This window comes from Pteropus vampyrus, unplaced genomic scaffold (assembly GCF_000151845.1).
Source record: "Pteropus vampyrus isolate Shadow unplaced genomic scaffold, Pvam_2.0 Scaffold153, whole genome shotgun sequence".
Taxonomy (NCBI): domain Eukaryota; kingdom Metazoa; phylum Chordata; class Mammalia; order Chiroptera; family Pteropodidae; genus Pteropus; species Pteropus vampyrus.
Genome location: NW_011888934.1, coordinates 3,223,536 through 3,236,585, shown reverse-complemented (window position 1 = coordinate 3,236,585; position 13,050 = coordinate 3,223,536). Strand labels below are relative to the sequence as shown.

Sequence of the window (13,050 nt, the reverse complement as noted above, 5' to 3'; positions counted from 1 at the left end):
AAAGAAATCCTGTCATTTGTGACAACATGCACAAACCTAGAGGAAAATATACAAAGTGAAATAAGTCAGACTCAGAAATACAAATACTGCATGTTCTCACTTATATGTGGAATACAAAATAGTCGAACACATAGAAGCAAAAAGTGGAATGGAACTGGGTGGGGACAGGGGAGGTGTTGATCAAAGGGTACAAAGTCCCAGTTACACAAGACAAAGAAGTTCTGGAGATCTACCGTACAGCATAGAGCCCATAGCTAACAGTACTGTTTTGTAAACTTTAAAATTTGCCAGTAGGGTAGGTCTTATGTTAAATGCTCTTACCATAAAAGGAAAAATATAAACAAAACAACAACAAAAAATAAAACGAACAAACAGAAAACCAAAGTGGTGGGAGGCAACTCTTGAAGGCAATGAGTAAGCTTATGGCATTGATTGTGAAGATGTTTTTGTGAACATATACTCTTCAGTTTTGTCACTATTTTTTAGCTGTGACCAAGAGTAAGTTAAATTATTCCTCATTGGTAGGAGTCCCCAAGTCAATACATTTTTGTGGGGGGTCTTAATATTCCTTGTTTCCCACAAGCAAATGACAATTTGTTACTTCTTTTGGTCACCAGATTGCTATTACAGTAATTAAAGTCTGTAGAACTTTAAGCAGCATAAAATAATTTTGTTCTAATGGAGTACAATGGTTGGAAATTAAATTTGTGTTTGGACTTTAGGGATGTAGTTTGAAAGGATTTCTGGTTTATTTGTGCATGTATGGCCTAGCCCACAATTTTCTGGACATATTTGATGAAAGCCATGTGGACTCCTATATTTAGAACATCAGATGAGATGGCTCTGTGCCTTCTCTGAAAAAAAGCCTTAGTGGAGTGTGTATGCATTGCAGTCTCTGCTATACCTTCTGGAACCTCAGAGAGAAGGACATGATTGGCTTGACTAGAAGAGACAGAGATCTGACTTCACAGTGACCACAGACCGTAAGGAAACACTGTCTCCCCACTAATCCACCCACATGAGCACAGCTTCCAGGTGGGGAAGACCTGTAGTGCTTTACCTTCCTTTAGGCTAGGGACTTCCTTTCTTTCCGGCTCAGGTAAGTGAGGCAGTGGAAGGAAGGCAGGAAGTTTTTATTTTCCTCAGAGGAAAATACTTCTGAGGTCATACTTCTGAGAGTTTTGTTGTTCTGTTTTTTTTTTTTTTTAGACATTGAGCTAAGCATTTTGTAACTACCTTTCCATGTAGAGAGAAAATAAAACAGCATTTGGAAGGATTCTCCTCTGTGGAACTCATAATATTGAAGTCAATCATTTCCTCCCCGAAACTCTCATTTAATTCCATTATCACTCCCCTTTATACATGAGAAAACTGAGGCTTGGGAATTTATCTATGCAACAACTGTACAACTTGTAATGGTCAAACTGGGTTTTGACTAAAGGTCTAAACTATTCCACAATCGGAGATGCCTTGTGGACTGAAAGAAGGCAACTTTGCTACCTAATGGAGGTCCAACAGTCTGACACTCTATTTAGGTCATGCCCTTCCAGAGTGTCTATCAATATATCTTTTATAAGCACTGATAATTGGAAGTTTGTTTTCAACATTTATTCTTCATTCTCCTGTTATTTACCTACAGTAACTAGCTAATCAGACTTTACTTCAATAAACATGGTCACCTTGGTTGTAGATGCAGAGACTGTATGAATAGGAGAAAAACAGAAGAAAGAAAGATTTTGACAAGACAAAGAAGTAAGGGCGGTGGAACCTACTAAGACAGATTTTGGTTTTGTAGTGTTGGAATGTTATACAAAGTAGGGGTACTCTCTTTAAGATAAAGTTCAAAATTGAAAATATAAAAATCAGTACAAAATCAGTAATTATAATGAGAGAATAAATACAAAATTGTGAATTTAAAAGCTCAGACAAATATCAAAATGATCACAAAATCCAGAAAACACTAATCATGCTTTTATGGACTAGCTACTTTTTTCCCTACATTTCTTGGCTGCATTATCCTTGTCCTCGCAACAATTATGTAGTATCATTTTCTATAGAGAAAACAGAGATAAAAATTAGATTTTTTTCTAACATGATTAACCAAAATCTGTCTTTATTATTGACAGCTCAGGTACATAAAACATAGAAAATTGCACACATGTTCACTGTTTTTAGTACTGCTGTAAGTTTGTTCCCTACAAACACAGGAATACTAGTAAACTCAACTTTCTTTGATTCTCATAAAAATTATACTGCTTTTATAATTACATAGTTTTCCCTGGTAAGTATTATTTCTGACAGGAGAGAACGTACATTTTGATGAGACATAAACTAAATAAATACTTAAATTTTTAGATATGTATTCATCAGAAGAACTTTTCATAGAATAGGTTTTGGTCTGTACGTTCATACTGTGTTCATCCTCCACTAACCTCATATTTCCAGTGCTGAGGGTTGCAGATACCTTTTTTTCTCTCCATAGGATTGCTCTTCCTGATGCATTATCTCAGTATAGCAGTGCAGTGGGCCCTCAGAGAATTCCCAGAAGTCATTCCTATACAAGGACAGCAACCAATAATGTAATTATACGTGGAAGTGACTGCAAACTCCATAAATCAATCTCATTTGATACAGACTGAATATATATCCAACTCAACTTTCTTTAAGCTGGACCTCCAAAATGCCCTCGACTACTCCAGTGACGTGAAAGGAATAAAGAGAAGTCAAAGTCAAAAGTGAGTAGAATTAAGCTAAAAGATCTTACCTTTATAAATCTTTCAAATAGATAATTCAGTTTAAACACATTCCTAGATCCCTCCCAGGCATGAATCCTTATCTGGGCACTTAAAATAATTGCTTTTTAATGTAAAATTTTTATTGAAGATAACTTCCCTTCTCCTCAAATCTTAAGTATATGTTTTGATAAATTTTCACATGTATTTATTCATATGACTAATACTCAGATAAAAAAAAAAAAACAGAACATAATCATTTTTCCAGATCACTTCTTGTTCCATCTCCATCACTATCCCTGACAGAGTTAACAACTAATCTGACTTCTAAAATCATAGTTTAGGTTTATCTGTTTTTGAACTTTATATAGATTTATACAATATGTACTCCTATGTCTGATTTCTTTATCTTGATATATTTGTGAAATTGACTTACATTGTTGCATATGATAGTTCCTTCATTTTTATTGCTGTATAAGCTTTCATTGTATGAATATGCTACAATTTATATACTCATTTTATGATTAATAGGCATTTTGGTAGTTTCCAGAAGATCTATTACTAACAATGCTGCTATATGTCTTTGGGTGTAGAATGCAATTTAGATAATTATACATCAAGAGTGATAATTGCTGGGTCATAGAGTATTGTTGTTCAGCGTTAGAAGATACTGCCTAAAACTTTCCCAAAATGTACCGATTCACACATATCTTGACTGAAACTTAGTAATATCTGTCTTTTTAATTTTAGATGGTATGGAGGGTTTATTTATAGTATTATCAAAATGTTATAATTGGCATTTCCATGATGATCAATTAAGTTTACCACATTTTCATATGATTATTGGATATCCTCTTCTGTAAAACATCTACTTAAGTCTTTTGGCCATTTTTCTATTTGATTTTCCTTTTCTTATATATTTATCACAGTGTGTTATATTTTATGGATATTCTTAGATTGGTTGCATTTTTAAAGAAGCACCTAAATGAAGTTAAAATCTTCACCAAGCTGAAATATTTTAAATACTTCTTTTATAGTTTTCACATTTCTATGAAAGTAGATAGGAGTTTTTAAATAATTTGCTTCCAGCCATGGTACAGAGCTTTGCATTCACCTTCAGAACCATGTTCTTTTTTAAGGCTGTCACAAAATAAACTTACTTCTGCACAGCAAAAAAATAAATAAATAAATAAATACTAAATAAGAGTTTAACTAGATGATTTATGAAATAGCAAACACCTATAACAATTCATCCTAATAAGAGGTTTTATTTTCACTGTAACCTTACACAATATTTAATATAACATCTAATCAAATAACTTTTAATAATATATGTACTAGCATAATAAAAAATGTAATTTCACTTAAAAAAACAAAGAAGTTTTAAGTGCATTTGTAAAAACAAAAGTTACGACTTAGATGGAAAGCAAGTGACTATGTTTAATACCATAACTTAGGAAAACATTTGCATTCTCATATTTTTTAAGAACTAATTTTTTTCATTCTTATTTATAATCACTAAAAAATATATGTCATAGAAAATTGTATATAATACTACATAAAGATCCTACTCCAGTTAGAATATTGAGAATTGTATGTTTTCATTGTCTAAATCCTCAAATGCCTTGAAAGAAGCTTATTATAAACACACCTTTTTTTTTTTAGACAGGAAAGAACTTTTTTTTTTTTTTTAATTATGGTCTTTTCACTTTACTGACATTTCTTAATGAGTTTACTTTATTTGGTCAGAATTGAAAGAAATTTTCAATGTGATATTTTGAATATCTAATATGTTTACAAATTTAATAAAATTCCAAAACTAAAACATTCCAGATTTTATTATGATTTTTTCTTCATGCTTCTGTAGGAACTCTAATAGTTCTCCAGAGTATTAGACTGTTGTTTGGCGTAGTGCTAACAAAATGAATATTGCCAGAATGTTACTATTCCTCTAGTTTTCTATTTTTTTATGTTTCTTATTTCTTCTAAATACTTACTCTACATGGCTGAAAGATATTCACTCCATCAATTGTCACTAGACATAATCAAAACTGAAAGAAGTTATATTCAATACGCTTCTCTTGGGGTAAAATAATTCAAATAAGTTCTCCTCGAAAGCAGAACAGGAGCAGAGTGTGGGAGAAGAAGACGTATTTGTTATAAACCTGGCCTCCTAAAAAGTATAAAAGAAAAAATATGACATAAATGATGAATTATCAACAATATTGTTATTTTGTTTTTACAAATTTAAAATTCATACACATTTGTCTTATCCAAAGAACTCAAAGATAATTTCCAGCTGGCTATAATGGAACCCATGCAGAGAATATTAATCAAAATAAATTCAAAATTTTGGGAACCATTGCTTTCTTTTATGCAGAAAGTCGCATTGCTGGTTTCTCCTCCTATAGTTTATACAAAGCAGGAATAAAAAAAATAAGAACAAAGACTATAGAAGATGTAAAGATATGAGAATTGCAGTTAATTTTTGTCGCATGTCTGAGCACAGGGGAAAAAAAACGCCTCCTAGAACTGAAAATTATTAACATTTAGATTCTATATTCCTTCTTTTTAAGTTCATTCGTAAGAAGGTCAAAAGCAAAAGGCTTTTTTTAACTTTACAGGTTGGATTGCCCTAGGCTTTGAAAATGTGTTTTAAACAAGAGAGTGAATCATTATGGACGAGCAGATTGGATTTGCAAGTATTTGACTGTTTTGGTACTTCATGCCTGAATGTTTTCCAACTCTCTGTACCATAGATGCTTCCCACACATTGAAATGTCTTACAGTTGTATTCAGAGTAAAAGAAACCAGGCAAGGAATTCTATCTTCCAAAGAGAGTCTCACTATATATAACATTCATTTGGTTGTCAAAACAGAAAAGGGCTGCCTGACAAATGTCTAAATATCACAGTGTTCATGTAGGCCCATTGTCTGAGGTTTGTGTTTTACATTTACATTAAAACATGTTTATTATATTTATTGCTCATATAAAGGGTTTTTTTTCTTCATTTTAGTTTTAAGTGATGTGTATACTATTTTTTTGCAGTTATGAAAACTTACATTTTATGCAGTAAAGATGAATTAGTTATTGTTAGTGAAGTGGAGTTTCATATATTCAAGGGGAAGAAACATATATAAAAAAAACTTTTATATTATTTGACTCATAGCTTTTAGTAATGGCAGAATATTGCTTCTCTTTTCCAGATTATTATCACAGGTAGAACCTTTAAAGGTCTGTGTTCCTCTGCTACAAATAAAATTAAATATTAAACTTTTAAGTCTGTAAATTTTGCTTGGAATAGAATTAGAGCTTAAAAGATATAATAGAATATTCTAAAGGTTTTAGGTGCATCAAATTCTGCACATATACAAACTCAGGGAAATGTATGAGGTAAGCAAAGTTAGGTTTTAGAGTCCCATTATCTGTTTTTGTGCCCTTTTCATTTCCTTTCTAAGGTCCCTGATTTCCTAGATGTCCAACATTCTATTTTCATGTTAGTTCCTTTCTTCCTTGACAGAAAGCTATATAATTGATTAGTTCTTTCAAAAAGAGGGATAATTCTTTTTTTATCTTCAAGATTCCTTGAACTATTTGAATTTAAATAAAATTTTCTGGGAAAATATGTTGTTTAATCCAAAGAAATACAACTTTAGGGGTGGCTCCATAGTGTAGCAGTTAGCATGTCTATTTTACATGCAGAAGGTCCTGGGTTCATGCCCCAGGTGGAGCCACGGACCATATCCCATGTGCGCCAGCCCAGGTGCACAGGGCCCCCCAGTGTGCTGGGGCGCCAGGCCCGCGGGTGTGCCCCAAGTGCTGGGAGGAGATGCCCTACCTTCAGAGATGCGGTTCGTAAGGGGAGAGATGGCAACATCCATAGGTCAAGGGTGGAAGTGTGTGGGAGGGGGAATTAAAGAGGGGAAAAAAAAAAAAGAAATACAACTTTGATGTATAGATTGCCTCCTTCCTCCTTTCCTCCCTTCTTTCCTTCTTCCCTCCTTCCTTCCTTCCTTCCTTCAAGTCAGAGCAAATTTGTCTCATGTAGGCTGTGAATATAAAGTGTAGATTGACGGATCTTAGTAAAGGCTAAGTGGAAAGTATTAAACACAAAGAAGTCAAGAACTTGATTTTGTGATGATAGCTCAGGCTCTGAACAAAAAGTAAGACAAGAGGGAGACTTGGAGCTTGTATACAGATTTAAAACACAGTTTACAAGAAGACTTCAAAGACTGGAGTTGAAGAATGAACACTGTAGAGTTATCTTGTCCCTAGGCTAGTAGCATCTAGAAAAAATCTATTGTCCTAGACAAATGCTTTAGAACAGAATTAAAATCTGCACAGAGCTCCCAGCCCAGGCCCAATTAGTGTGAACAAATTCTTTTCGCTTTTAAAGATCGTGACTATATTTGGTTCTTCTAGAAATGGCACCTATTCTGAACATAAGGGAACACTGGGGAGCTTCTAAAAAGCTCTCCTAATTCTTGTTTACAGTTAATATCTGCCAGGAATGGTCAGGGACCTAATGAAGAACTCTTGAAAATCTCAGGTACTTTCCCATTTAAATAAAGTATCCATTTTTTAATATAAAGGTTTTCCTGGTGCAAAATGGCTTACTTACTTACATGTTTACTCACCTGTTTGTTCATTCGTTTATATGCTGAAGTAATAATTATTTTACTTGTACTCTAGGTGATGGGATACAGTGCTGACCAAGACAAATAAGATTCCTGTCCTCATAGAAGGGTCTGGTTAATGGACAAGTAAGTAATTTATACCACTCAGTTGTAACTATTAATGAAAAGTTCTTATTTCAACATGATAACTAAAGACCTAAGCTTTGTAAAAGGGCATAGGTAAAATAAGTTATTCACGAATACTCAATAATATCTTATAATTAACAGTACTAAATACAACAAAAATCATAGAATTCAATAAAGGCATATAGTTTTAGAAAAGATTAAGGAAAATCATATCTGTATTACCCATCATAGATTGCATTACCTGGTTTAATGAAGTCAGATGCAATATTTAAGAATTTACCTCTGTATATAGGTAACTAAATTAAGAATTCAAGATTAAAAGAGATAATTTGATTTTTTTAAATTTGCATTTTTATAATGACCAACTAATATCTGGAGATTTCATCTTTTGTGTCATTATACTTAAAGATTATTGTAAAATCTAGCATTGTAAGGCATATATTAAAATATTTTCAAAGAAATTTCAAGTCACTTGTGAATCATACTAAGTCTTTTCATAAGTATGGTAGCAACTTAGGGCAATACTGAATTTTAATGCAGGCTACTTTCCTGTTTTATTAGAAAGGTGGGATCCTTTAAGTGAAAAAAGCCACTCTAAACATCAGTATATGACATAATACTGTGGTTAAGACTTAGACTTTGATATCATTAAACTCTTTCTAAAAGTCTGCTGTACGGAATGCCTTTCTCTACTCTGTCTAGCGAGAGCATTTAAGATCCAGCTCAAATTTATTTCTGACCACAACAATAGGAACAGAGTGAGTTCTTTAAAAAGAATTGAATGCTTGACCATATCAGTTTTGAAACAGAAAAGTTAAAATTCCCTAGCAACTTTAGGAACTTATCAATTTATCTTTTTGTCATTTTTTCTATGTATTTTATAAAGCAATGTTGACAGACACATACAGATTCATGATTCAAAAATTCTTAGTGAATTTTTAATTTTATCATTAAGTAACAACCCTCCTAAAATCAATAACGATTTTGTTCTTTTAAGTATATTTTGCATGATAATAATGCTACCCTAGGATTTTTTGTTAAATATCTCACTTGAAATGTGTGTATGTATGTGCACTTATGCTCATGTGTATGTATATGTAGATATAATCCATTTGCTTTCAATTTTTCTGTGTCAACGTTTAGATGTATTATAACTATTGTTATAACAGTATAAATGGATTTTCTTTTCTACTCATTTCAGAATCTTTAACAGGCAAAGTAGCTCATTTCTGTATACTGTGATTACTGATATATAAGCTAATATATCTTACCTTCCTTTTAAATGATTTTTATTTAATTCATTATATATGGTTTTCTTTACTTCATTTAATCTTTTTTAAAAGATTGATTAAGTATACTTTATTCTTTTTTTCTTTACAGCTTTAGTATGTATAAGGATAGAATGTATAAATTCTGCTTTATATTTTTACCATATATACATTGGTTAGCAAAGTCTATATCTACTTTATATTTCTAAATTCCTCCTGAACAATAAAAATCACTTTAAACCTCAGTTTACTACTATCTTTCATATTAATGTTTTCTATTATTTTAGTTTTATTTTTAAATGTTTACAGAGGTAGAGGCCCCAAACAGTGTTTATTTGGTCTGTCATATTGCCAGAATTCCCAAAGTTTATTTCAAACAACTTAATCAATTATGATCTACTAATATTGTTTCTGCTGTTTTCTGGACATATTACTTAAACGGTGTTCTAAAGGACCAAAGCCATTTACTGAGTACACACTATGTTCAATGTTTGGCAATAGAATAGAGAGATAAATAAGATATGAATCACACACTTAAGAAGGCTTTAACAAAGTATATATTGGCCTCCTTCATTCCAGATAAGTCGATATAACTATTCCTACCTGCCATATTATAATACCTGTCATAGTGTCTTGCTTACATGATCTTGCTTAGCCAGTATTTTTGATCGAGTGGAAAGTAAGTCCAGGGAGTGATGACATAGTCATAACTTAATGGGCTAGTTCTACCTCAGCAGAGAGATATTAATACATGCTCCCTAAGACAGATAGAGATGATATACTGCACCCTCAAGCCCTCTACCATTTCAGCCAAGTTTTCATCTCTAAAGGAAGAATTCCAGGACACGCATAACAGCCTGACTGGTCTCATTGCAGGTTGCTGGGAAAAGTGCTTGTGCAGTCTCTTCAAAGATGCTTTAATGATTTTCCTGCAAAGGCGCCTCCACTGCATCATTGCCAAATGAAAAGATTACTAGTGGCTCCTCTCCAGTTTGAGGCAGGCCAGTTTCCTCTGAGAGCTATATGGTTTAGACTAGTTGGTTAATTAACAAGCACTTAACAAGCATCTACTGTGTGTGGAGCACTCTGTGCAATTCTGCTCACCACCTATGCAAAGCCTGCTCACACATTTAAGCTCAGCTCCAATCTCTGCTCCTTTGCCTCTTCTACTGATTCTAACCCATGTTGATATTCCCTATTGAAATGATCATCTGAACCATTTGGCATTTTAATATATTTTTTAATGATTTCATTCTTTATTAATATCTAAATGTAAGCTTTAATTTTTTGGCACAATTTTAAGCACAAGGACTTCATTTTTCTATTGTTGTTTATTATGGTTGAGGCTTATTTGGTGATTAATTTGTTGTTACTTAAGATACTATTTCCTAAAATGTGTAACAGCATATTATTCCTTAAGATATTCTAGGAAAAAGGGCAGTGGTGGTAGTCTATGAGGTTGAGTACGTTAGTGAAGTGCTGCACCCTATTTCTTTCCTCTTGAAAACGCATAATATAATTTGACAACAAGTAAGACTTTGAAAATTCATGAGTTAAAGATATATTACCTAGGTATTTTCTAAACTTAATCCATTCCTTCTTTAATGCAATCAGATTTAATCTTTAGGAATTATATCTGAATTTAGGTATCTGAATTAAGAATCAATATTTAAGGTAACAATTTAAATTTGATTTGATTTGATTTTTACAATGACAGTATGGATATTTTTAAATGGATATTTTAACTTTTCATATAGGTCAAATGAAAGTTATTCTCTTCCTTTATTGAATGTCATTTAGCATTCCTTAAAACCAGCATTCTACAGAATAATTTTGAGGAAATATATTTTTGCATTACAGCCAATGATTATTGCCAGTAGTATAATCAAGGTAAATGCTACATCTGGGAGACAGCATCAGTTTAGCTCATGGCTGTGGTGTTTGGAATATCCTTGAAGATGTCCAATAACTTTGTGCAGGTCATGGGTTAAGTTTTCTTACTTAGCTCTTGAAGCTATATGAGTGACACAAGAAAAAGAAGTGTGACATCTATCACCCTAATGATAGAGTTCATTCAGTTGATCAGATTATCTCTGTCACAGTCCTTTTCTTGAATAGAGAGGTGCTGTCATTTGGTCTAATAGCTCTTGTGTAGGGTCCTCCAATAAACTCAGAAGACATTACACTAGACAGTTTCCTTGTCATCAGACTGAAACAACAAGCAAGTCCACAACAGTGTTTAGTCTCACTGGATATATTCTGTGTAATATTGTGCCTGAAAAGTCAGCAGAGAGAAAATTACTCTAATGGAAGTGGTGTTTCTTCTATGTTAAAGTTTTCAGATAAATGCCTACAGAGTTTAGAAAAACATACAGTAATTGATGATATGTCTTACTCCTGATAATATTAGTTAGTAAGTAATTTTTTGCCAGGTTTCTCCATTGTAAAATTTCTGCTTTTCCTTTTGAAATTAGTAACTATTTTGTGGGGAGGTACTTTGAGACTACGAAAAATTTTTTCTCATACTTTCATCCACTTCTTTGAGCATTAATTGATGACTCTTACCTGTAATACCTATTAGTATAATGTATACCAAGTGTCAAATTTTATCATTCCTCCTATATTTATTATTTGACATTCTATTGTAAGGAAGAGCTGTCCCTTTTATACCATTTAGTTGTTTATGGTTTTAAGTATTTACTTACTCAATATAAAGTCATGGATAGTTGTGGGTTTTCCATTGCTTATCACTGTTTAGTTTTTCCCTCAAATTGTCTCATCTTTAGCTATTGGGAGCTTCCTTAAGTTGGTATCTATGACCCCCATCCTTTATTTGTTGTAACATTTTCTTTCTTTTTTTTTTTTAGCACTTTAAGATATTCCAGACTCATTTTTTACTTCCTCAGTAATTTCTCAGCTCTAGAAACTACCATTTTTTCAAGAGTTTTTGTTTCTTTTGGGAAATTGTTTATAGAAACCACTATCTAGGCATACAGTTTTCTCATTGCTGTTATACCTTTTCAGTGAATATGGGTAGAAAATTTTCATATGGATAGTAACCCACATATATATGCACATCTACATCTGTTTATCTATTGACGTTGTTTATAATAAAATCCATGAGTTTCAACTGATATTTCAAATTCCAATCCATCATCACACAGTTCATTCTAGCCTTTCCTTTTCCTTATTTGTAACTCCTTTCTCTGATAGTGAGAAACCTGGGTCTCATTACCCACCATCTATTTCTATAAGATACATTCACAGAAGATAGTTTCAGAATTGCTAATCTATAACCCAGTGAAAATCAAATTTACTAACTGGAATATATCATTTGTGTAGTTATTTTTTAAATCTTAAAATATCTTGTCAAAATATTTTTACGAAGTTTCTTAGTCTATTTTTCTGCTACACCTTCAGTAGGGCCCACGTTATTCATTTGTAATAAGATTAGATTTATTTGTTTTTTTCGTATTCCATTTTTGGTCATTCCCTCATATCCTATTTGAGTTTAATTATTTATTGGTTCTGTTTATGAAATATTGCTATGATTCTAAGATGCAGAACTACACATAAAGGTATACTCAGAGAAATTTCTCTTCTTCCCCTTCTATTCTTCTAACCCACTCCCATTCCCCATTCTTTCCACTCTGTTCCCACCACCCCTGTAACCCACCTCATTTTTTTCTATATTTTATTATCTGAGTTACTTTTTAAAAAATAAGCAGATATAATTTTCTTGTTTACTTTTCCTTCTTTATAAAGGCTGCATACTATATTCTTTCACACTTTGCTTTTTACACTTAAAAATACATCTTGAAAATTACTCCATGTAAGTTAATAGAGAACTTCCTCATTCATTTTTACATCTTTGTATAGAGTGCCCAACATTCTTAAATTTTCACACATGCAAACTGTGAGAATGACTAATTTCATTAATTGATTGTGATGAGTATTTACATTCAGATAAAAAAAAAAAAAAGCCACATGACTAGCTGCCTGAAATTTTATCTCCTCCCTGGCTTCATGAATCAGGAAAACATACATGTCTCTAACTTGGTCTCACGCACATGCTCTGGCTAGTGTTTATCACTCTCTTCCTTCCTGTTACTTCTTGCTTCAGTTGTCTTTTGCTTCATCTTGTGATCTCCTGTTTGAATTCGAGTCATTAATTTCTGGTTCTCCCACTGTCTTGTTCCAGGCACCTTCCATCAATATTGGTTCCACCTTGGCAGCACCATGAGTCCCAGCCTGTGTCAGTTTCACTGTAAACTCCCCTGGCCATG

General features: G+C 32.7%; 1 long non-coding RNA gene across 2 annotated transcripts in view; it reads right to left on the bottom strand.

The window, feature by feature from the left end:
* The window catches only part of LOC105298447, a 10,549-nt gene extending 5,650 nt beyond the window's left edge, over positions 1-4,899 (bottom strand). For both annotated transcript variants that reach the window (XR_002782627.1, XR_002782626.1), the window contains exons 1-2: positions 4,730-4,899; positions 2,433-2,554 (exon numbers count right to left, since the gene is read on the bottom strand). This is a non-coding gene — a long non-coding RNA (uncharacterized LOC105298447). The remainder of the gene's footprint in view (positions 1-2,432; positions 2,555-4,729) is intronic.
* Positions 4,900-13,050: the final 8,151 nt, after the last annotated feature.